The sequence below is a fragment of the Pseudophryne corroboree genome, chromosome 3, assembly GCF_028390025.1.
Source record: "Pseudophryne corroboree isolate aPseCor3 chromosome 3, aPseCor3.hap2, whole genome shotgun sequence".
Classification (NCBI taxonomy): Eukaryota; Metazoa; Chordata; class Amphibia; order Anura; family Myobatrachidae; genus Pseudophryne; species Pseudophryne corroboree.
In genome coordinates, this window is record NC_086446.1 from 628,426,402 (window position 1) to 628,451,914 (window position 25,513).

Sequence of the window (25,513 nt, forward strand, 5' to 3'; positions counted from 1 at the left end):
GTGTGTGTTGGCTGTGTGGTGTGTAGTAGTAGGAGTAGTGGAGGAGTGTGTTTTGTGTTTTGATTTTTCAGTGTTTTTTGTTGTTTGTCATGTCAGACTCAGAGGTCAGTGTGGTGGCGGAGGTTAGTGAGGTGGAGGCTGGTAGTGAGGTGGAGGCTGGTAGTGAGGTGGAGGCTGGTAGTGAGGTGGAGGCTGTTAGTGAGGTGGAGGGGGGTAGTGAGAGTGAGGAGGTTAGTGAGGAGGAGGAGGAGGGGGTGCCTGTTGCTGTATTTTCCAGTGATAGTGATGGTGTTGTGGCTCCGCAGCCACGCACCACTACCAAGACTGGCAGGAATATAAAGTTCAGCTATGCTGAAAACATGGCTTTGGTGCGTGAGCTGATGAAGCACCATCGCCAATTGTTTGGTCAGGATGCTGGCAAGGTGTCCTCCCGCAGGAAGTCTGTCCTGTGGGGGCAAGTAATACTTGCCGTGAATAGTGAGGGTGTGGTGAGGCGGACTGAGGACACGTGCCGCAAGAGGTTTTATGATATTAAGCGGCGTGTCAAGGCCAAGATGGCCAAAGAGGCCAAATCTGCAAGAAAAACCGGAGGTGGCCCCCCTTTCCGGGCCACCTATCGGGACTGGGAGGAGCCTGTGCGGGCATTGATTCCTGCCGAAGTGGTGTCTGCTACTCATGTCCGGGATTCGGACCGACCCACGCAGGATGGTAAGTTTGATGTGTTATATTTTTATTTAAATGTCCTCTAAATGTTGTAAATGTCATTTTTAAAGGGTAAAGGATGCATAAATTGTGTTTCACATATTGCAGGCCTATGCACCCTTAAGGTGTGTTTGTGTTTAGAATGTGCTTTTTTCACCTTGCATTGGCTGTTTGGTAAATTTAATATTGCGCAAAAACATGTGCAATCGCTTTTTAATTTTTAAAAAAAAAAAAAAAATTTTTGGACGATATTGCTTGGACATCTGTGTTGTCTGCTTATTTTAAAAAGATTTTTGTATTTATTTACTTCTGAAAAACGGTGCAATTATTTCAACATTAAATTTGAGAAACATTTGCAAGTAGTCAATCTCTGCAATATCTGAGGCATAATTCTAAAATGTAACAGATTTATTGTGTGCAACATCATGTACATTTGGATATACACCACAAAATAATGATGCTTGAAGCTCTTAATCAGAAATTATTTGTTTATCCAATACATAATAGATGGTTACAGTACAATAAGGCTTTGCAGGGTTTTTTTTTACACAAAGCATGGTAATAATGTTTGGTACACTTTTTCAACAGTCCCACAGACCAGCCGGCCAGACAGGCCTCAGACAAGTCAGGATGAGGCTGGGATTGCAGGTAAGACTTCAGTGTAGTCACATATTCTGCAAACACATAGAAGTACAAAATATTAATGTTTATATTTTCACATAGGTTCTGCTTCTGGAAGCCGACCTCCTGTAAGGCGCCCATCACAGGGCTTGGGCCACTTACCCAGGAGGCCAAGTAAGACACGGCGTCTTGGCTCGGAATCTGCGGCTCCATCATCCCCACCCAGGCGACGACTTTCGGCAGTGTCACCCCAGCCACCACTGGCACTATTGGCGAGTTCGCAGAGTGATGAGCCCCGATCCCCTCAGTTATCTGGTGAGTAAAAACAGAATTTAAACACATAGGCAATAATATACACAGTACAGTTAATATGTTGTTAGTTGGTTTTGAGATTACATGTTTTCCAGAACAAGCAATGTGATGTTACGTCTTCAATTGCTAAAGGTGTAAAAAAAATTTTTTATAAGGTCTTAGTGGATGTTCTCGCCAACATCATTTTGAATAAATATCAGAATTTTTTAAAAATTTGCCCCACACACGTGCACATTTAAATAAAATAACAATAAAATTCAAAAAAAAAAAAACGCATCCACAACATTATAGTGTTCACACATCTCCCCTGTCCAGTATGTAGATGGCTTACTTGCTCCGCTCCTCTGGACTATCCAGGTAAGTAGTCTATATCGTGGTCAGGGGAGGGAATCTAACAGTGTAATGCTGTGGAGGGGAGTTAGTTAGGTGAGGATTATGCAAATCTGTCTATGTGGCCGCCTGTGTTGGTATATATGTTTTTGAGCATAAAAAACATTATAAGTTTATAAAATCAACGCCAAAAAGTTAAAAAATGGAGTATTATGAATGTAGTAATGTGTAGAAGTAGCCTTGCTAAAAATTTACAAATAAACATTGCATGTTGGCCACCCCATACAGAGCCCAGCTTGATGGCCGATGTGGCCCAGCAGGGACAAGACCAACAGGCAACCATCACACTGCAACTTACACCTGTTGACCCAAGCCAGCCAATACAGCTGCAGGATATCCCCCAAGCCTCCATCAGTCCACAACTGGCACAAGCTCCGCCCCCAAGCCAAATACCAGATGATTTTTGGGCCAGTTGGACAAGCCAACAGGCCCAAAGCAATGCCAGCCTGACCGCACATACACAACACCTTGCCAGTCTGCCCCATCATCTACCGCGTATTAGTCGCAACTCGGGCAGACTGATTGTACAAGTAGGGCGAATGGCAACCTCAATGGAGCAAATAAGGGCTGACAACAGCCAAATGCTTGCTCATTTATCGCGCATCATAGATGAGCAACAGCGCCATCAGCAGGCACTCGTTCAGCTCATTCAGCACAACCAAGTGGTGAATGAGTCGTTATCCAGGATTGTAGCCAGCCACACTGCAACCAACACTCAGCTGATTGCAAGCCTTAATAATTTGAGCAGCAATATTTCATTGATGGGAGCTCACCAAGTAACCTCCAGCTCGGGGACAACGACCCCTATCCAAACGCCAGTAACCTCCCCTGTTCGGCGTTCCTCCAGAGCACGTGCCAGTGAGCCAGCACAAAGCTCAGCACCCAGCACACACAAGCGGAAAAAATAACCCCAATGTGATTGGCAAAATAAAAATTTGTATTTGACAAACACACAACTTCCTGTGTCCGTCTCAAACATTGTCGAAGCAGCTCTGTATGTATGTATGTTTTTCATGGGTAATGACTGAAAATGTATTTTTAGCATAAACTAAGTACAATGGACACACCACTATAAACTACAAACAGTAAGTAACAAAACACACAATAGAAAGTAGTGCAAAGTGTTTAGTCAAGGATAATTACAGCCTACTAAAACTGACCTGAAAAATAGCGCAGGATCACTTCTTGCCGTACCTGCCTCCCTACATATGTACTCACACTGTCACCAGATGGGTCTAACTCCTCTGCTTGCCGACTGCTTTCTCCCTCATCATGTGCCAGATGTTGGGTTAAACACAGATTATGGAGAAAACAGCAGCAGAACACAATTCTAGTCACCTTTGAGGGACTATACAACAAAAGGCCAGCAGATTTATCCAGACACCGAAACCGTGACTTCAGCACACCAAAACATCTTTCTATCACATTCCGCGTAGCCTTATGTGCATGATTGTAACTGTGTTCAGCAGGAGAATCAGGTTGGGACAATGGAGTAAGGAGCCAAGAGTAGCAGCCGTAACCCCCATCACCTGAAAAACAGATATAGTCCACATTAGTACATATGTTAGATTATTCTTTCACCTAATCATAACTCGAGTTTGTGGATAAAAGACATACACACAAAACATTTTAAACATACCCAACAGCCAGCCATCAGGCATTTGTCCGGCCTCAAATTTATCGAAGAGCGATGACTGACTAAGGATGAAGGAGTCATGGCAGCCACCAGGGTAACCTGCAACAACACTCATAATTTTTAAGTTTGCATCACAGACCACCTGGACATTAGTTGATTGGGACAGATGTCTATTAGTATATATATATTGGCGGCCCTTAGGTGATCTCAGCTGAACGTGTGTGCAATCTATGGCCCCCAGCACATTGGGCATGCCAGCAAGCTCATAGAAAGCTACCCTGACAGCACTCCACTCCGACTCCTCGGTAGGGAAGCAGATTGAGGCATTAATGTGTGGCTCCAACACATCCAAAACCTGAGTGGACATTAAAGAAGCTAAGGTGAGTGTCATGTTAGGTATTCTCTACAATACTGTGTTGTTTGAACTTACAGAAGCAACACTTAGACATAACCGCCTATGTATTTTTAGACTCACCTGCATCAAATATCTGGAAAAGGTGGGCTGTGAGATACCAATGACGTCGCCTGCCACAGCCTGGAAGCTCCCAGTAGCCATAAAGTGTAACACAGCCAGGAGTTTGTGTAGGCCTGAGACAGAGCGACCCTATCATCGGACAATGCATTTAAGTTTAAACGCCCTCTAAAAAAACGAGGCTGGCGCAGCCTCCGCGGTACCTGGACAACCTGTTGACCATGTTCACTTACCTGGGCCTGATTCCTGGAAGCCTCATGGAGCAGTCTAAGGTATCCCACAGCAAACAAAAAATCATTGCCACACACCACAGCCGCCATTTCAGAGTGAGAGAAGTTCAAAATGTGCCTGGAACACTTTTATAGGGCCAAACATTCAGGTGTGAGTAATGGATAATTGAGTACACATGTAAACACGCTTTTCAAATGCTGGCGCGTTTTTTTTTAGGAAAAAATTACGATTTGTAATTTTTCGCGGCCGCGAATGCATTTTCACGGCAGCAATTACAATTACGAATGGTTAGTAAATGACCGAGATTCATATCTAAACAGGCGTAATTTGACCGATGGTGTATTCATTCGTAATTTTTTACTTGGACTTGCAAAAAATTACGAATGCCCTCATCTCTGCCGTGATTAGTGTTTAGTAAATTACCGAGATGACACTTTGAAGAAAAAACGGCATCTCGGTCAAAATCGGGAGCTTAGTAAATTTCCCCCTGTGTCTCTAATGGGCCCTACACACTGGCCGATCCGCCGCCGAGCTGCCCGACGGCGGATACGGCCGACGAGCGACCCGGCGGCGGGGGGGGGCAGTGACGGGGGGAGTGAAGTTTCTTTGCTCCCCCCGTCACGCGGCTCCATTGAAGTGCAGGCAAATATGAATGAGATCATCCATATTGGCCTGCATGCACAGCCAACGGGGACCAGCGATGAACGAGCGCGGGGCCGCACATCGTTCATCGCTGGAGCCTCCACACTGAAAGATATGAACGAGTTCTCGTTCATTTATGAACGAGATCGTTCATATCTTTCTGTCAGGAATCGACTTACCAGGCTGACATCCGTCCGCCGCTGCGGACTCCGTCCTGGCTCCCTGCGGTCACCTGTCACCTATGCCCCTGCCATGGGACATCATCAAGGGCCTGGGAACACTCCTGAGACAGCGGGCGTGTAGCGCGCCGCGTCCCCGCTAGGCCGCAGCGTGGGCGCCGCCATGACAGTCTGCAAACAGCCAGTATGCTGCGGCCAATCCGGTGCTTGGCCGCACCCACTTTCCTTCACTCACCCAATCCCTGTGCACCATGGGGTACATAAGAGACTGCAGGATCAGTCTGCAGGCATCCTGGACTTTGTGTCATTCCTGCGACCCATGTGAAAGGATCTGTTCCTGTTCCTCCTGTGTTCCTGGTTCTCTGGTTAAGAACTTGTACTCCTGGTTACTCTGCACAGCTCCGTGGAACTTCAAGGCCCAGCAATACCTGCAACCTGCAACAAGGCTTCACACTCATCACCACCTTGTGTGCTTCAGCCTGCAGTTGAGACTGACTCCAGGTGTGCTTCATTCCTCCACCTGTGATACAGCTTGCTGCTGCCAGTGCCTCATCACCTGCACTGTGAAGTCAGACTCCTGCCTCTGCTCAGGTTTGCCATTCTACACCTTGCTGCCTAAGTTTCCTGTTTTAAAACCTGCACTGGTTTCCAAACCAGAACCATTTCACAAGCACTTGTTCTTCTGTTTATATATTACCGGTTATTATTTTCTCAAGTCATCTGTCATCCATTGCCATAGACTTTCAGTTATCATGCTGAGTGATTGACTTTATTCATCTGTTATTATTGTTTCTGCTACCATCCTGTATAATATCATCTGCCAAATAAATACCATTGCGCTCATGCGCAGGAACGTTATCCAGCCTCCTCGTTTTCTCCCATCTACCTCCACTGACCCACTAGCGCCCCCTCCGGGGACACAGCCCAAACACAATCTGACAGTAAGTCCAGGATCGATGGACTCGGATGGTGGACGGAGTGTGGGGTCAGAGGCCTTGCAAAATCTGGTCTCCCGTCTGGATGGTCAAGAGGTTGCGCAGCAGCAGATGCTTCAATTCCTGCAAGGGATGTCCTCCCGATTAGATACACTACAGCAATCCCTGCCTAGTGTACTCTCTCCTACTGTTCCTGTTACTCCAGCACCTGCCAGTGCTGTGAGTTCTTCTATGCCGGCTGCATCAGCTCCAGTGTCACGTCTGCACCTGCCCGTGCCGAGCAAGTATGATGGCAGTCCAAAGTTATGTCGCGGGTTTCTCAACCAATGCGAAATACAGTTTGAGTTATTGCCACATAATTTCCCCACGCCAAGATCCAAGGTTGCCTACATCATCTCCTTACTCTCTGGATCTGCTCTGAGTTGGGTGTCTCCTCTGTGGGAACGTGCTGACCCTCTGATTAACAACTACACAGACTTCGTGTCAACCTTCAGACGGATCTTTGACGAGCCTGGTCGTGCAACATCAGCTTCGGCAGACCTGATCCAACTTCGTCAAGGTACCCGAAGCATGGGACAATATGTCATCCAGTTCCAGACGTTGGCTGCAGAGATTCAGTGGAACAACCAAGCTCTGGTAGCAGCTTTCTGGCACGGACTCTCGGATCGGATCAAGGATGAACTGGCGACCCGTGACATTCCTGTTCAACTGTCTGATTTGATCTCCCTGTGCATTAAGTTGGACTCTCGCATCCGCGAACGCAATAATGAACGCGCTCGGAGTGAGCCACGCAGATCAAGGTTCATACCTTCTGTACAGTTCCAGTCTCCCTCTTCTGACGAGCCTATGCAGATAAATAGGTCCCGCCTAACTCCTGAAGAGCGGGCAAGAAGAATACGTGAGAGACTCTGCCTATACTGTGCTGCTGCGGGCCATCAGATTAACTCCTGCACGGTGCGTTCGGGAAACGCCAGATCCTGACTTGTAAGGGAGGAGTCAAGTTAGGATCTTTCAGTCAAGCTCCTTCTCAACAAGACCTCATCCTTCCAGTGACGCTAGAGACTTCAGTTGGGCTCCAGTCTGCGTCAGCATTAGTGGACTGCGGTGCTGCAGGAAACTTTATCACCCAAGCTGCGGTAAATAAATTTTGCCTATCTACCTGTGAACTTTCTTGTCCAGTTTACATTACTGCTGTGGATGGTAGTCGAATCTCCAAGGGGAACATTTCTCATCAAACTGCCCCAGTGGTTCTGGGAGTTGGATTTCTCCATTCTGAACTGATTAAGTTCCTGGTCATCCCTCAAGCCACCCAGGAGATTGTCTTGGGCATGCCCTGGCTCCAGCTACATAATCCACAGTTTGACTGGTCAACGTTGCAGCTTACCTCATGGGGTTCACATTGTCATCAATCCTGTTTAGCCCAAGTGTGTCCCATAAAGTCTACCGAAGTAAAGACACAGTCAAGTCTCCCAGCAGCTTATCAAGACTTCTCAGACGTCTTCTGTGAAAAGGCTGCTGATATCCTGCCGCCCCATAGGGAATGGGATTGTCCCATCGATCTCCTTCCTGGCAAGAAGCCACCTAGGGGGCGCACCTACCCGTTGTCTGTTCCTGAAACTGAGGCGATGAGTGATTACATCAGAGAGAATCTTCAGAAGGGATTCATCCGTCCGTCATCATCACCCGCTGGTGCAGGTTTCTTCTTTGTTAAAAAGAAGGATGGAGGACTGCGTCCATGCATTGACTATCGGGGTCTCAATGACATTACCATCAAGAATAGTTATCCATTACCACTCATTACCGAATTATTTGACAGAGTTAAAGGAGCCCGCATCTTCACCAAGTTAGATCTCCGTGGTGCCTATAATCTCATCAGAATCCGGAGTGGTGACGAGTGGAAGACAGCTTTCAACACTCGAGATGGCCATTATGAATACCTGGTAATGCCATTTGGGTTGAGTAATGCTCCAGCAGTGTTCCAACACTTTGTGAACGAAATCTTTCGTGATGTCCTGTATAAGTACCTCGTTGTTTACTTAGATGATATCCTCATCTTCTCCCAAGACCTTCCATCTCATCGTCTACAAGTCCGTGAAGTTCTCCGACGTCTTCGTGAGAACCGGCTCTACGGGAAACTATCTAAATGCACCTTTGAAGTTCCCTCTATACCCTTCCTGGGTTATATAATTTCCGGATCGGATCTTCAGATGGACCCGACAAAATTGGAAGCTATTGCCAATTGGTCCATTCCAAATTCTCTCAAGTCTATCCAGCGGTTCCTGGGTTTCGCCAACTACTATAGAAAATTTATTCGAGGATTCTCCACTCTCATCGCTCCTATTACCAACCTGACTCGGAAAGGGGCAGACCATTCCAACTGGTCAGAAGAAGCCTTGGCAGCCTTCCAGAAGATCAAGCTAGCCTTTATGTCTGCTCCAGTGCTGTCTCAGCCAGATGTCAACAGACCGTTCGAGTTGGAGGTAGATGCCTCTACAGTTGGGGTTGGAGCTGTCCTCTCTCAGAAGGGACTCGATGGGAAAGTCCACCCTTGTGGATTTTATTCTCGCAAGTTTCTTCCTGCAGAAGCTAACTACTCCGTGGGAGATCAAGAACTACTGGCGATCAAGCTGGCTCTCGAGGAATGGAGATATCTCCTAGAAGGGGCCAAACATCCGTTTAACATCTACACGGATCATAAAAACCTGCTATATTTAAAGGCAGCTCAGTGCCTTAACCCTCACCAGTCCAGGTGGGCTATGTTTTTCTCACGTTTTAATTTCAAGCTTCATTTCCGCCCAGGTTCGCAGAATGTGAAAGCCGACGCGTTATCTCGATCCATGGAATCTGAAGAAGGAACGTCTGACTCAGTGCCACATTCCATCCTGAGTCCAGTGGTTTTCGCTGCATCTCAAGTCTCCCCAGCTCCTCCTCCTGGTAAGACTTTTGTTTCCCCAGAACTCCATCCCAAGTTGCTATCTTGGGCCCATCAATCCAAGTTCACTGGTCATCCTGGTGTCCTGAAGACCTTCAAGTTCCTTTCTGCGACATATTGGTGGCCAAAGATGAAAATGGACATCCAGGATTTCGTGGCATCCTGTCCTAAATGTGTGCAGCACAAGACTCCTCGTCAGTCTCCAGCAGGTCAGTTACAACCATTGTCTGTCCCTAGTCGTCCCTGGTCACACCTGTCCATGGATTTTATCACCGACCTTCCTCCTTCTCAAGGACATAATACCATTTGGGTTGTAGTGGACAGATTCACCAAGATGGCTCATTTTGTTCCTCTCCAGGGTCTCCCTTCTGCCCCGAAACTTGCCCAAATCTTCCTACGGGAGATTTTCCGCTTACATGGTTTACCCTCTGAAATAATATCTGACCGGGGGGTACAGTTTGTAGCGAGGTTTTGGAGGGCCCTCTGTTCTGCCATGCAGGTCAAACTGAAGTTTTCGTCATCATACCATCCTCAGACGAATGGGCAGACAGAGAGGGTTAATCAAGAACTTGAGACTTTTTTAAGATTATATGTTTCATCTTCCCAGGATGACTGGTTCGATCTGCTCCCATGGGCCGAGTTTGCCCACAACTTCCGATACCATACTGCTACTGAAACGACACCATTCTTTGCAGTATATGGGCAACATCCCCGTGTTCCTGATTTCCAAGAACTCCCTCATATGGATGTTCCTGCTGCCACTACTGCTCTGACTCAGTTTTCATCTATTTGGAGAAAAATTCATGTTTCTCTCAAAAAGGCCTCCAGTCGGTACAAGTTCTTTGCCGACCGCAAGAGACGTGCGGTTCCTCATTTAAAACCTGGGGACAAGGTTTGGCTATCAACCCGTAACCTCCGTCTGAGGGTCCCATCCATGAAGTTTGCACCACGCTTCATTGGTCCTTACCCTGTCGAAAGAGTCATCAACCCAGTGGCCTACAAATTGAAGTTACCATCTTCCCTTCGTATACCTAACGCTTTTCATGTTTCTCTCCTCAGACCTCTAGTCCTAAACCGCTTTCAGAATACTCTTCCAGTAGGTCCCAAGGTTCGAACTCAGCGGGGCGTGGAATTCGAGATCAACAAAATTCTGGACTCTCGTTGCCGGTATGGACGTCTCCAGTACCTGGTCGATTGGTCCGGTTATGGCCCAGAGGAGAGAAGTTGGGTGAATTCGTCCGATGTCCATGCTCCTAGGTTGGGGACAAGGTTTGGCTATCAACCCGTAACCTCCGTCTGAGGGTCCCATCCATGAAGTTTGCACCACGCTTCATTGGTCCTTACCCTGTCGAAAGAGTCATCAACCCAGTGGCCTACAAATTGAAGTTACCATCTTCCCTTCGTATACCTAACGCTTTTCATGTTTCTCTCCTCAGACCTCTAGTCCTAAACCGCTTTCAGAATACTCTTCCAGTAGGTCCCAAGGTTCGAACTCAGCGGGGCGTGGAATTCGAGATCAACAAAATTCTGGACTCTCGTTGCCGGTATGGACGTCTCCAGTACCTGGTCGATTGGTCCGGTTATGGCCCAGAGGAGAGAAGTTGGGTGAATTCGTCCGATGTCCATGCTCCTAGGTTGGTCCGTGTCTTCCACAGCACTCATCCCTCCAAGCCACGTGGGTGTTCGGTGTCCACCCCTAAAGGAGGGGGTACTGTCAGGAATCGACTTACCAGGCTGACATCCGTCCGCCGCTGCGGACTCCGTCCTGGCTCCCTGCGGTCACCTGTCACCTATGCCCCTGCCATGGGACATCATCAAGGGCCTGGGAACACTCCTGAGACAGCGGGCGTGTAGCGCGCCGCGTCCCCGCTAGGCCGCAGCGTGGGCGCCGCCATGACAGTCTGCAAACAGCCAGTATGCTGCGGCCAATCCGGTGCTTGGCCGCACCCACTTTCCTTCACTCACCCAATCCCTGTGCACCATGGGGTACATAAGAGACTGCAGGATCAGTCTGCAGGCATCCTGGACTTTGTGTCATTCCTGCGACCCATGTGAAAGGATCTGTTCCTGTTCCTCCTGTGTTCCTGGTTCTCTGGTTAAGAACTTGTACTCCTGGTTACTCTGCACAGCTCCGTGGAACTTCAAGGCCCAGCAATACCTGCAACCTGCAACAAGGCTTCACACTCATCACCACCTTGTGTGCTTCAGCCTGCAGTTGAGACTGACTCCAGGTGTGTTTCATTCCTCCACCTGTGATACAGCTTGCTGCTGCCAGTGCCTCATCACCTGCACTGTGAAGTCAGACTCCTGCCTCTGCTCAGGTTTGCCATTCTACACCTTGCTGCCTAAGTTTCCTGTTTTAAAACCTGCACTGGTTTCCAAACCAGAACCATTTCACAAGCACTTGTTCTTCTGTTTATATATTACCGGTTATTATTTTCTCAAGTCATCTGTCATCCATTGCCATAGACTTTCAGTTATCATGCTGAGTGATTGACTTTATTCATCTGTTATTATTGTTTCTGCTACCATCCTGTATAATATCATCTGCCAAATAAATACCATTGCGCTCATGCGCAGGAACGTTATCCAGCCTCCTCGTTTTCTCCCATCTACCTCCACTGACCCACTAGCGCCCCCTCCGGGGACACAGCCCAAACACAATCTGACACTTTCAAACAAATCGGCATGTGTGTAGGGCCTATAACATGTCTCCCACAGAGGAAGAGATTCCCTGCCACAGACATGTCACACACGTGCACAAGCACACCACAGACACTCCGGGACTTATAGGGGACAGACCCACAGTAAAATCTGTCAGAGGGACACAGATGCAGCGCTTTTATAATGCTAATCACACAATTATATAGCACCAAATTCACTGTGGCCCCCTCTGTTTTGCACCCTGATACTTGTTCAGTAGTGGAGGAGGACCAGCATTGTCTCCGCAGCCTGAGGAGAGAGAAAAAATGGCGCTGAGCAGTGTGCTGGCTGACTGAGGAGGAAGCTCCACTCTTCATTGGCGTGTTTCTCCTCAGCTTTTATTAGGTAATTTTTTTATACTGGCGGGGGTAGGACTGTGCCTCAGCAACTTATGCCCCTTATTTATGCCAGTTACCATAGGTTTCATGCTGCCCAGGGCGCCCTGCAGTGCCTGTGTATGTGTGGGCAACATGGTGCGCTGCGCTCCCGCCAGCCGTGCGATACCTTTAGCCGTCACTTTCTTGATTGAAGCTGTGTCTGTATGTAATGCATGTACAGTATGTATGTGTGTTTGTGTGTGTGTGTGTGTGTATGTGTGACTGGCATAATGCGTGTAAGCGTCACTGCTACAGGGGGCGCTACGTGTGAGAGTGTAACTGGTACAGGGGGCGTTACGTGTGTAAGTGTCACTGATACAGGGGGCGTTACGAGTGTAAGCGCCACTGGGTACAGGGGGCGTTACGTGTGTGTCACTGATACAGGGGGCATTACGAGTGTAAGCGTCACTGGGTACAGGGGGTGTTACGTGTGTAAGCATCACTGGTACAGGGGGTGTTACGTGTGTAAGCGTCACTGGTACAGGGGGTGTTACGTGTGTAAGCATCACTGGTACAGGGGGTGTTACGTGTGTAAGCATCACTGGTGCAGGGGGCATTACATGTGTATGTGTCACTGGTACAGGGGGTGTTACTTGTGTAAATATCACTGATACAGGGGGCATTACAAGTGTAAGGGTCACTGGGTACAGGGGGCATCACGTGTGTAAGCATCACTGGTACAGGGGGTGTTACATGTGTAAACATCACTGGTACAGGGGGCATTACAAGTGTAAACGTCACTGGGTACAGGGGGCATCACGTGTATAAGCATCACTGGTACAGGGGGCGTTACACGTGTAAGCATCACTACTACAGGAGGAGTGTTGTATAAACATCACTGTTGTAGGGGGCGTTACATGTGTAAGTGTCACTACTACAGGGTTCATTGTGTGTATAAGCGGCACTACTACAGGGAGCATTATGTGTATAATACCCCTTTCACACTGCACAAATAACCCGGTATCGACCCAGGATATTGCGTGCAGTGTGAAAGGGTCATAGCCGAAATCGCGGGTCGCCTGACCCGGCAATTCAACATGGGAATAAAGCAGTGTTATGCCCGGGTTGAATACTGGGTCAGTGATTGCGTAAACGGGCTCCTGGGTCGATGCGTCCTGGAACCCGTTTACTACAGCAGGGAGAGGCGGCGCGGAGATGATCTCATCTCCCAGCGCGGCCTCCACCTCTGCCCCCGCCGCCAGCTCCGCTCCCCGCTGCTATGGCAACCCACCAGGCATATTGCCGGGTCAGGGAAGCCTGCAGCAGCTGCCAATGCCGGATCCCGCCCAAGAAGGACCCATTTTCAATTCCCGGGTGCGATCCGGCATTGGCAGTGTGAAAGGGGTATAAGCGACACTGCTATAGGGGGTATTATGTGCGCTGTCCCTTTGTAAAGTATGGGAGGGCGCAAATTTATAGTTTGCAGGGGGGGCGAAGAACACCCTTGCACCGGCCCTGCCGGCAACAAAGAGCGATACGTGGCCCTGTGGGTCGCTGACGACCCTCGCTGTTGGCCATGCATGCTGCTCAATTTGGACTGTCTTCCAAGAGCTGCCTGCACGCCTGGCCACGTCGTGACATCACTGAGCGATATGGTCATCATATCGCTCAGTGTGTATGCACTGCCACTGACCGCCCGGCCAGGGAGGGGGAAACACTAAACTATGTCGCTCATAGAGCACGTCACATAGTGTGTACCCACCTTATGGTCCAGTGCACTGATTGCGGGCTCAGATCTACACACACAGCAAATTTGGTCATGTGCAGCAGCTATGCTTTGTCCCTTAAACTGCATGTTGTGGCAGCAGCTCTAGTAATTGTATTATATACTATTGCCATTGTCATAATTTGAGCTGTTGTCCAAGAGGAGGAGGGTTTCCAGGCAACCAGAACTCCCCCCTGCGTTTGCCTATGCTCTTGGCGGCCCTGGAGCATTGCCACTGGTTGCAAGGTGCCATTCCACTTTTTCAGTGAAGTGGGAGGACTGGGGGCTTGGTCACATCAATAACAATGAATAGAGCCATTGTGACCCCAACTGCACTATGTGGGTGATTCTGACCTGATCGCTGCTATGCATTTTCGCATAGCGGGCAATCAGGTACTAACTGCGCATGCGTATGCACTGCAATGCGCACACGCGCCGCTGGCAACAAAGGGCATCATCGGCAGCGATGAGATGGTGTGAAAAATCCAATCGTACGGGCATTCGCAAGGTGATTGACAGGAGCCATTTGTGGTTGGTAACTGACTGTTTATTGGGAGTGTTCAGAAAAATGCAGGCGTGCCCAAGTTGGTTGTGATCGCACTGTAGGAGTAAGTCCTGGGCTGCAAAGAGACTGCACAAAGTGGATTTTAGCAGCTCGGCATACACATAGGATTGCACACTTGCACGGTGAATATACACTCCTCCTGGAGGCGGCGACTATCTGAACGCAGGACTGCAAAGTTAGCAGCCCAGCGATCAGGTTCTGAATCACCCCCTATGATGCAGCATTGATCAGTGGGAGACTTGACTACACTGTCATCTCCGCGGCACATCTGAAATCTAACATTTAAATGAGTGTGGTATATTATAATAGAGACTTGATTGATTTAGGAAAGTTTAGTAATAGCCAGATATGTTTTATTTAACTATTGTAACAGTTACATGTAATAAATATTTCAACATTTGAAGTTACTGTCTTTTTACATTTTTAAGCTAGATTTATTATATAATATACTCATGAGAGTTGGCAAATATACTATAACATTACCGGCCTGTGCATTAATCCACCAAGCTATTAAGTTGTGCTCAAGTAGACTTGGTCATACCTGTTGAGACTGCTTAGCCCAGAGCAAGATCCAAGTAGCTGCTGATCATTAGCGCAGACTTAAGGTGCATACACACTTGTTGACAAAGTAAACAATGTCGATCATTTTCACCCTTCCTGAGCGATGTTGTTTACTAATTTGGGCAGTCTGTATATCGGCACCGTTGAGCGATGCGCGGCCTCGTGGGAAGTTAACCACCCTCACTGTCGGCCGTGCATGCAGCTCAATTTGGACTGTTGTCCAAAAACTGCATGCAAGGCCCGGCTGCGGTGTGACGTCACTGAGCGAAATGGTCATCATATCGCTCAGTGTGTATGCACTGCCACCGACCACCACGGCAAGGAAGGGAACTCACTATGCGACGTCGCTCATAGAGCACATCGCCTATTGTGTACCCACCTTCACATTGCCTGTAAAACAAACAATAAATAACAGAAGGAAAAAAATGCTGCTACCCTAGGTTGGTTTCAGCAAATAGGGAAGGTAAAAAAAAGGGAGGTGCCCACAATTTGCTGATACCAATGCTAGAATGTGCCATCCAGGGAAACTGGAAACCTGGTGTCACTGTGTAATAGTGGCAACTAGTCCTAGGCTTGTCTACACAGGGCTTTATTTCCCCAGCACCGTAACTAGAGTGGTGCGGTTAGTGCCACTGCACAGAGCATAGGTTGCCCTGGGGGTGGAACCTTGTATTGCAAATCACTATTTGCTGGGGACCCGCTGTGATATATGTAACTAGCAGTGCGCCCAGCTCCTTCCCTGCACTCTGGAGATCCGCCTCCTGGCTCCCGAACTGTGTGTTGAACATCATTACGTCTCTCCCACAGTTCTGCACTCCCTACCAGGCCTCAAGGAGTGAGGCAGGCTATGCTGCCGCTGTGCAGCACTGCCTATATCAGTGGCTGGAGTGCATGACTGGTGCCTACCTCCTCTGTCAGCTCCAGTGATGACCACACATGCCTGAAGAAGTCCCTGAGAGGGAAGACTGCTCACTATTGCTGCTGTGGCAGCTGCTTTTTGTGTGGACCGTCCTGGTCATCTTCTGGGAACTAAGGTGAGGCTGACAATTATTTCATAGATGCTGGGAATTCAGTGACATAGCTAGAAGAAGGGACGAAAGCTAAGATTGCACAAGATAAGCACCACTTTTGAGTATGTGTGGGGGGGTGTATGTGGGGGAATGGTAGTATGTAGGAGATGGGGTAAGACACAAACAAGTGGGCGGATTTCCTATCAGCGCATCCAATGGATTTGTTTGCTGTATTTGAAATAAACACACAAGAAAACATATTAATCCTGACATACACTGATATTTTGCTCTTTTTGCTATGTTTAGCATATTAGGATCTTCTGCCTCAGTCACGTCTGTTACTTTAAACTAATTATGCTACAAAGCCCTTCCCTGGTGTACAACCTGTGCGTCCGAATGTGTAAGTAGTGAGACGCCCAAACTTAGTGTGTTTAGATGCTCAAATACAGCTTGGTGTGTCTTCAGTCTATGCAGGTGATAGGCACCACTCATAGGGGTATATCTACTGAGCTCCCGATTTTGACCGATTTGGTGTTTTTTCATCAAAGTGTCATCTCGGGAATTTACTAAACTCAAATCTCGGCAGTGATGAGGGCATTCGTATTTTTTTGCCGGTCCGACATCAGAAATACGAATGAATACACCATTGGTCAAACACGCCTGTTTAGATATAGAACTCGATCATTTACTAATCATTCGTATTTGTAATTTCCACCGTGAAAGTGCATTTGCGGTCGTAAAAAAATGTGAATCGTAAAAAAAACACGGAAAAAAAGTAGACCTGCATTTGAGAAGCGTGTTTACATGTGTTCCGACTTCATCATTAATCACAGCTGCATTTTTGGCTCTTTAAAAGGTGGCCATGCACATTTGTCAAATCAATCACTCAGAAATGGCTGCTGCCATGTGTAGTAGTGAATTTTTGTCTGCTGTGGGATTCCTGAGACTGCTCCATGAGGCTAAAAGAAACCAGGGCCAGGAAACTGAACATGGTCAGCAGGTTGTACAGGTGCCGCGGAGGCTGCGCAGGCCTGCTTTCTTTAGGGGGCGTTTAAACTTAAACGCATTGGCCGATGACCAGGTCATACAAATGTTCCTGCTAAATAGAAACAACATTTTCCGTCTGCATGACCTTGTCAAACTGGACCTAGACCCTGAGACAGCACGCTCTCGCTCTGTCTCAGGCCTGCACAAACTCCTGGCTGTGTTGCACTTTATGGCTACTGGCAGCTTCCAGGCTGTGACTGGCGATGTAATAGGAATCTCACAGCCCACCTTTTCTAAATACTTAAATCAGGTGAGGAAAACCATACATACTCCTCTATGTCAAAGTTTTGTATTGTGTAATGTTACATTATCTACTATATTTATCCTAAGTGCTTAAGACACTCACCTTATATTTTGGAATGTACGCTCAGGTTTTGGATGCATTGGATCCCCACATAGATGCCTCTATCTGCTTCCCTACCCAGGAGTCGCAGTGGCATGCAGTCAGGGTAGCTTTCTATGAGCTTGCTGGCATGCCCAATGTGCTGGGTGCCATAGATTGCACACACGTTGAGCTGAGACCACCTAGGGGCAGGCAATATATTTATATAAATAGACATCTTGGCCAATCCACTAATGTCCAGGTGGTTTGTGATGCAAATCTAAAAATTATGAGTGTTGTTGCAGGTTACCCTGGTGGCTGCCATGACTCCTTCATCCTCAGTCAGTCATCCCTCTTTGATAAATTTGAGGCTGAAGAAATGCCGGATGGATGGCTGCTGGGTATGTACCAAGTGTTTTTTTTTTTTTTGTGTGTACCTCAACCTGGCCAATATGTTTGCACTGTGTTTGTCCAGCCATATTTTACAATGTGCCCAATATCTGTTTTTCAGGTGATGGATGCTACTCCTGGCTTCTGACTCCATTGTCCGTCCCTGATTCCCCTGCTGAACACAATTACAATAATGCACATAAGTCCATGCAGAATGTGATAGAAAGATGTTTTGGTGTGCTGAAATCAAGGTTTCAGTGTCTGGATAAGTCTGCCGGGCTTTTGTTGTATAGTCCCTTAAAGGTGACTAGGATTGTGTTGTGCTGCTGTTTTCTTCATAACATGTGTTTGCAGCAACATCAGCCACATGTTGATGAGGATGAAGAAAACAGTCAGCAAGCAGGAGTTAGAAACATCTGGCGACACTGTGAGTACAGCTGTAGGGAGGCAGGTAAGGCAAGACCTGATTTTGGCACATTTTAGCGGTAAGTATATTTGCCTGTGTGTTTTGTCTATAAACAATTAAGGCACACAAATGGTTTAACATTAGTAATGTGACTCTTGCTCACTCTAGATCTAGTCCGCTGAGTGTAGTTTATTAGCTTTATATGTGTTTATGTCTAACTGTTTTGTATCAGTTACTTATCTAATAGTATATAGCTCTATGTCTGTTTGTTTTTTGCTTTTTAGCAATAAAGTTTATTTAGGAAATTGTAAGTTAATGTTTGCAACAATACTTAAGAATAAATTAGTATGCCCTAACAAACTAGTTTTTTTTCGGTTCTTATTTGTGTTTTGTGTTGAGTTTCTTTTGTAGTTGTGATTTCAATTTGTAAGGTAATTACCACAACATAATGGACATTGAGTAATGTCAGCCAATTAGCCTAACACACATTGCCTAATACCAAGCTTAAACAATATTTTGAACATAATTATGTCTGTGATGATGGAAACCTTCATGTTACTAATGATTAGTGATGAGCGGGTTCGGTTTCTCGGAAACCGAACCCCCCCGAACTTCACCCTTTTTACACGGGTCCGAGCCATACCCGGATTCTCCCGTATGGCTCGGGTAACCCGAGCGCGCCCGAACGTCATCATCCCGCTGTCGGATTCTCGCGAGATTCGGATTCTATATAAGCAGCCGCGCGCCGCCGCCATTTTCACTCGTGCATTGGAAATGTTAGGGAGAGGACGTGGCTGGCGTCCTCTCCGTTATTGTTGAACTTGACTGTGCTGTGCACTATTGCTTAATTATGGGGAGGGCTGGGGAGCAGCTGTATATAGGAGGAGTACAGTGCAGAGTTTTGCTGATCAGTGACCACCAGTTATCCATTCTCTGCCTGAAAAAAACGCTCCATATCTGTGCTCACAGTGTGCTGCATATATCTGTGCTCACACTGCTTAATTGTGGGGACTGGGGAGCAGCTGTATTATATAGCAGGAGTACAGTGCAGAGTTTTGCTGACAGTGACCACCAGTATACGTTGTCTGCCTGAAAAACACTCCATATCTGTGCTCAGTGTGCTGCTTTATTGTGGGGACTGGGGACCACCAGTATAATATTGTATAGGAGGAGTACAGTGCAGAGTTTTACTGACCAGTGACCACCAGTATATAATATATAGCATTACGGTACAGTAGGCCACTGCTGTACCTACCTCTGTGTCATCATTAAGTATACTATCCATCTACATTCTATACCTGTGGTGCATTTTAGTTTTGCAGTTTGCTGACACAGTGACCACCAGTATACTATATATAGCAGTACGGAAGGCCACTGCTGTACCTACCTCTGTGTCGTCATTCATTAAGTATACTATCCATCTACATTCTATACCTGTGGTGCATTTTAGTTTTGCAGTTTGCTGACACAGTGACCACCAGTATACTATATATAGCAGTACGGAAGGCCACTGCTGTACCTACCTCTGTGTCGTCATTCATTAAGTATACTATCCATCTGCATTCTATACCTGTGGTGCATTTTAGTTTTGCAGTTTGCTGACACAGTGACCACCAGTATACTATATAAAGCAGTATGGAAGGCCACTGCTGTACCTACCTCTGTGTCATCATTCATTAAGTATACTATCCATTTACATTCTATACCTGTGGTGCATTTTAGTTTTGCAGTTTGCTGACACAGTGACCACCAGTATACTATATATAGCAGTACGGTACGGAAGGCCACTGCTGTACCTACCTCTGTGTCGTCATTCATTAAGTATACTATCCATCTACATTCTATACCTGTGGTGCATTTTAGTTTTGCAGTTTGCTGACACAGTGACCACCAGTATACTATATATAGCAGTACGGTACGGAAGGCCACTGCTGTACCTACCTCTGTGTCATCATTCATTAAGTATACTATCCATCTACATTCTATACCTGTGGTGCATTTTAGTTTTGCAGTTTGCTGACACAGTGACCACCAGTATACTATATATAGCAGTACGGAAGGCCACTGCAGTACCTACCTCTGTGTCGTCATTCATTAAGTATACTATCCATCTACATTCTATACCTGTGGTGCATTTTAGTTTTGCAGTTTGCTGACACAGTGACCACCAGTATACTATATATAGCAGTACGGAAGGCCACTGCTGTACCTACCTCTGTGTCGTCATTCATTAAATATACTATCCATCTACATTCTATACCTGTGGTGCATTTTAGTTTTGCAGTTTGCTGACACAGTGACCACCAGTATACTATATATAGCAGTACGGAAGGCCACTGCTGTACCTACCTCTGTGTCGTCATTCATTAAGTATACTATCCATCTACATTCTATACCTGTGGTGCATTTTAGTTTTGCAGTTTGCTGACACAGTGACCACCAGTATACTATATATAGCAGTACGGTACGGAAGGCCACTGCTGTACCTACCTCTGTGTCATCATTCATTAGGTATACTATCCATCTACATTCTATACCTGTGGTGCATTTTAGTTTTGCAGTTTACTGACACAGTGACCACCAGTATACTATATATAATAGCAGTACGGAAGGCCACTGCTGTACTTACCTCTGTGTCGTCATTAAGTATACTATCCATCTACATTCTATACCTGTGGTGCGCCTCTTTTTTTCTTTGCATCATGTGCTGTTTGGGGACAATTTTTTTGAAGTGCCATCCTGCCTGACACTGCAGTGCCACTCCTAGATGGGCCAGGTGTTTGTGTCGGCCACTTGTGTCGCTTAGCTTAGTCACACAGCGACCTTGGTGCGCCTCTTTTTTTCTTTGCATCATGTGCTGTTTGGGGACAATTTTTTTGAAGTGCCATCCTGCCTGACACTGCAGTGCCACTCCTAGATGGGCCAGGTGTTTGTGTCGGCCACTTGTGTCGCTTAGCTTAGTCACACAGCGACCTTGGTGCGCCTCTTTTTTTCTTTGCATCATGTGCTGTTTGGGGACAATTTTTTTGAAGTGCCATCCTGCCTGACACTGCAGTGCCACTCCTAGATGGGCCAGGTGTTTGTGTCGGCCACTTGTGTCGCTTAGCTTAGTCACACAGCGACCTTGGTGCGCCTCTTTTTTTCTTTGCATCATGTGCTGTTTGGGGACAATTTTTTTGAAGTGCCATCCTGCCTGACACTGCAGTGCCACTCCTAGATGGGCCAGGTGTTTGTGTCGGCCACTTGTGTCGCTTAGCTTAGTCACACAGCGACCTTGGTGCGCCTCTTTTTTTCTTTGCATCATGTGCTGTTTGGGGACAATTTTTTTGAAGTGCCATCCTGCCTGACACTGCAGTGCCACTCCTAGATGGGCCAGGTGTTTGTGTCGGCCACTTGTGTCGCTTAGCTTAGTCACACAGCGACCTTGGTGCGCCTCTTTTTTTCTTTGCATTATGTGCTGTTTGGGGACAATTTTTTTGAAGTGCCATCCTGCCTGACACTGCAGTGCCACTCCTAGATGGGCCAGGTGTTTGTGTCGGCCACTTGTGTCGCTTAGCTTAGTCACACAGCGACCTTGGTGCGCCTCTTTTTTTCTTTGCATCATGTGCTGTTGGGGGACTATTTTTTTGAAGTGCCATCCTGCCTGACACTGCAGTGCCACTCCTAGATGGGCCAGGTGTTTGTGTCGGCCACTTGTGTCGCTTAGCTTAGTCACACAGCGACCTTGGTGCGCCTCTTTTTTTCTTTGCATTATATGCTGTTTGGGGACAATTTTTTTGAAGTGCCATCCTGCCTGACACTGCAGTGCCACTCCTAGATGGGCCAGGTGTTTGTGTCGGCCACTTGTGTCGCTTAGCTTAGTCACACAGCGACCTTGGTGCGCCTCTTTTTTTCTTTGCATCATGTGCTGTTTGGGGACAATTTTTTTGAAGTGCCATCCTGCCTGACACTGCAGTGCCACTCCTAGATGGGCCAGGTGTTTGTGTCGGCCACTTGTGTCGCTTAGCTTAGTCACACAGCGACCTTGGTGCGCCTCTTTTTTTCTTTGCATCATGTGCTGTTTGGGGACAATTTTTTTGAAGTGCCATCCTGCCTGACACTGCAGTGCCACTCCTAGATGGGCCAGGTGTTTGTGTCGGCCACTTGTGTCGCTTAGCTTAGTCACACAGCGACCTTGGTGCGCCTCTTTTTTTCTTTGCATTATGTGCTGTTTGGGGACAATTTTTTTGAAGTGCCATCCTGCCTGACACTGCAGTGCCACTCCTAGATGGGCCAGGTGTTTGTGTCGGCCACTTGTGTCGCTTAGCTTAGTCACACAGCGACCTTGGTACGCCTCTTTTTTTCTTTGCATCATGTGCTGTTTGGGGACTATTTTTTTGAAGTGCCATCCTGCCTGACACTGCAGTGCCACTCCTAGATGGGCCAGGTGTTCGTGTCGGCCACTTGTGTCGCTTAGCTTAGTCACACACAGCGACCTTGGTGCGCCTCTTTTTTTCTTTGCATCATGTGCTGTTTGGGGACTATTTTTTTGAAGTGCCATCCTGCCTGACACTGCAGTGCCACTCCTAGATGGGCCAGGTGTTTGTGTCGGCCACTTGTGTCGCTTAGCTTAGTCACACAGCGACCTTGGTGCGCCCCTTTTTTTCTTTGCATTATGTGCTGTTTGGGGACAATTTTTTTGAAGTGCCATCCTGCCTGACACTGCAGTGCCACTCCTAGATGGGCCAGGTGTTTGAGTCGGCCACTTGTGTCGCTTAGCTTAGCCATCCAGCGACCTCTTTGCAAATTTTAGGACTAAAAATAATATTGTGAGGTGTGAGGTGTTCAGAATAGACTGGAAATGAGTGGAAATTATGGCTATTGAGGTTAATAAAACTATGGGATCAAAATGACCCCCAAATTCTATGATTTAAGCTGTTTTTTAGGGTTTTTTGTAAAAAACACCTGAATCCAAAACACACCCGAATCCGTCAAAAAAATTTCGGTGAGGTTTTGCCAAAACGCGTCCGAATCTAAAACACGGCAGCGGAACCGAATCCAAAACCAAAACACAAAACCCGAAAAATGTCCGGTGCACATCACTACTAATGATGCTATAATTTTGGCAACACATGTGTGTGATAACTCAATGAATGATCCTGTTACACTGACAGTTAATTACAAATAACACATTGCACATGAATCATTTGGCACATTTATTACCGTACAACATGTGGTTTCTTCTCCACAAATGCAATTTTGTTGACATATCATTGGGAAGAATGTGGCTCCAGCTGCAGGGTTGATTATTTCTTAGGGTGTTCTTTGGTGGCTGACGTGGGTTTGGTTTGGACATTGGAGCGAGTTCGGCTTGATCTTCGAACTGGTGATGAAATTGGGGTCTTGGTAGGTGTGGTGGTACCTGAGCTGGATCCTTGTTGGTGTGTTGCCAACAAATTAATATTTTGACTGAGATTGGCCAGGGTTGCTGTAAATTGGGTTGTGGCTGTTGTGTTGTTGTCTATGATGTGGGACATGGTTTCGGATATAATTTGATTGGTTTGAATTAACTGAATAAGGGCTTGTTGATGACGGTGTTGCTCATCCATTATGCGCTGAAAGGTAACAATAAGTTGGCTATCTGCTCTCATCTGCTCCATACTGTTTGTGACTCTGCATAGCTGGACATTGAGCCTGCTTGTGTTTCTACACAGTCTCGGTAGATGATGGGGCAGACTGGCCAGGTATTGGATATGTGTGCGTAGGCACTCATGATTCTGTGCCTGTTGTTGTGTCCAATTTTCCCAAAATGTTGGTTCAGGTTGTGGCAGGGAGGTTGTTTTTGCTCAGTTGGGGGTGTGGTGACATTTGGGGTGGTGGGGTAATTCCTGAGGCATGGTAGGTTGGTTTACGTCTATTGCTTGCAGGTGGAGGGTGTATGTTTCCTGTATTTCAGATTCCTGCTGGGGTTCCTGGGGCATGATGTCTGGTTCTGTATGGGGTTTAAGGGGACAACATTTGAGGATCTTTTTTTACTTATGTTGTTTTTATTATGTACATAAACTTTAATGACTTGTTTGATAAACATTTTTCTAAAGAAAGAGAGGATGTGCACCAATACTCATATTGACAAGCAAAAATACAAAATCTGTAGGTTTTTATGACCCAAAATTTAAATTAAAAAAAAAGTACAAATGTTTGACAAAGCCCACACTTACTTTACAAACACACAAAGCTACAAAGTTAACAAAAAAAAAAGAGAGTTGACAGCCGCCATATCGTACTTGCATTAAAATATAAAACAGTAAATGACAATGTGAATTTACTCACGATTCTGAAAGGGTGTGAATCTACATCAAACATGATTTTTTTTTATTTTTTTATTTTTATAACACAATACTACTGTAAGGCACAAGAGAACACTCTACATTTGCACAATTTGGAAAGTGGAGATTGGAACCTTTTAATTTTGCAAGCCATGTGCTTGCTGCTGTGGACCAGTACTAGGATTAGTGGTGTTTTTTGCTGGTGTGTGTTTTGTGTGCAAAAACAGTGTGTAAGTATGTTTAATTTTGTTTTTGTTTTTTGTTTACTCACCAGACAGCTGAGGGGATTGTGGTTCCGGTGATTGAGGACTCTCCAAAATGTGTTCTGTTGGCTGAGGCAACACAGTCGAAATACGACGGGGTGGGCTTAATGTTTCTGTTCGTGCCACATCAGGACGACGTCTCTTGGTAGGCCTGTTCGTGTGGCTGCCAGACCCCTGCAAAGGACTTCTTTGTGGACTGTGATGCGATGTAGAAGTTCCTATGGGATAAATCAAACATTAGAATGTTTGTTAATTTTGTTGTGCAAACATTCAGTGCTGCCAATTTTTGCTTACCTGTATCGCTAGCATCCACAGCTCTTGCCAGTGTTGCTTGTCTCCTGGAAGTGGTGGCTTGCTTTTGTACTGTAAAAATGAGAAGTTTGTGATTATTACCAATATTTACATTGTTTACTTTTGGAAGCAGAAACATTTTGTGATGTCGCAATTTGATTGCCATTATGAGTAAACTTTAAAGCAATAACACAAAAAAACATGGGTTGCTTCATTGTTTGTGTCTAGTCTAATGAGGTACCATTTACAAAGACAAAAACTAAGTCCAAGGTGTTTAGTTTTCCAGGGCCAAAGCTCAATATACAACCATGTATTTCAATAGTTTTTTAGTATATCAAATATTTAAAAAAACAGGACATTTTAAATAAATAGCCAAAACAAAAAAAAATTTGTAAAGTGGTTATAAAAGGAAAATACAATACTTAGCCAGCTACACTAACAACATATTGGCCCTCATTCCGAGTTGTTCGCTCGGTAAAAATCTTCGCATCGCAGCGATTTTCCGCTTAATGCGCA

At 46.4% G+C, this 25,513-nt stretch overlaps 3 long non-coding RNA genes across 4 annotated transcripts in view; 2 read left to right on the plus strand and 1 right to left on the minus strand.

Annotated features, from left to right (window-relative positions):
• LOC135058099 (uncharacterized) overlaps nucleotides 1-25,118 on the plus strand; it is a 107,100-nt gene extending 81,982 nt beyond the window's left edge. The window contains exon 3 of the long non-coding RNA XR_010244598.1: nucleotides 24,718-25,118. This is a non-coding gene — a long non-coding RNA (uncharacterized LOC135058099). The remainder of the gene's footprint in view (nucleotides 1-24,717) is intronic.
• On the plus strand, nucleotides 1,198-2,981 carry LOC135058097 (uncharacterized). Its single transcript, XR_010244595.1, has 3 exons — nucleotides 1,198-1,350; nucleotides 1,426-1,638; nucleotides 2,254-2,981. It is a non-coding gene; the product is annotated as an uncharacterized LOC135058097 (long non-coding RNA).
• On the minus strand, nucleotides 1,232-3,630 carry LOC135058098 (uncharacterized). 2 transcript variants are annotated; one of them, XR_010244596.1, is made up of 3 exons: nucleotides 3,364-3,630; nucleotides 1,486-1,635; nucleotides 1,232-1,376 (listed from the first exon to the last, which is right to left on the minus strand). It is a non-coding gene; the product is annotated as an uncharacterized LOC135058098 (long non-coding RNA). The 2 variants fall into 2 exon arrangements; XR_010244597.1 differs by lacking the exon at nucleotides 3,364-3,630 and adding an exon at nucleotides 3,186-3,353.
• Nucleotides 25,119-25,513: the final 395 nt, after the last annotated feature.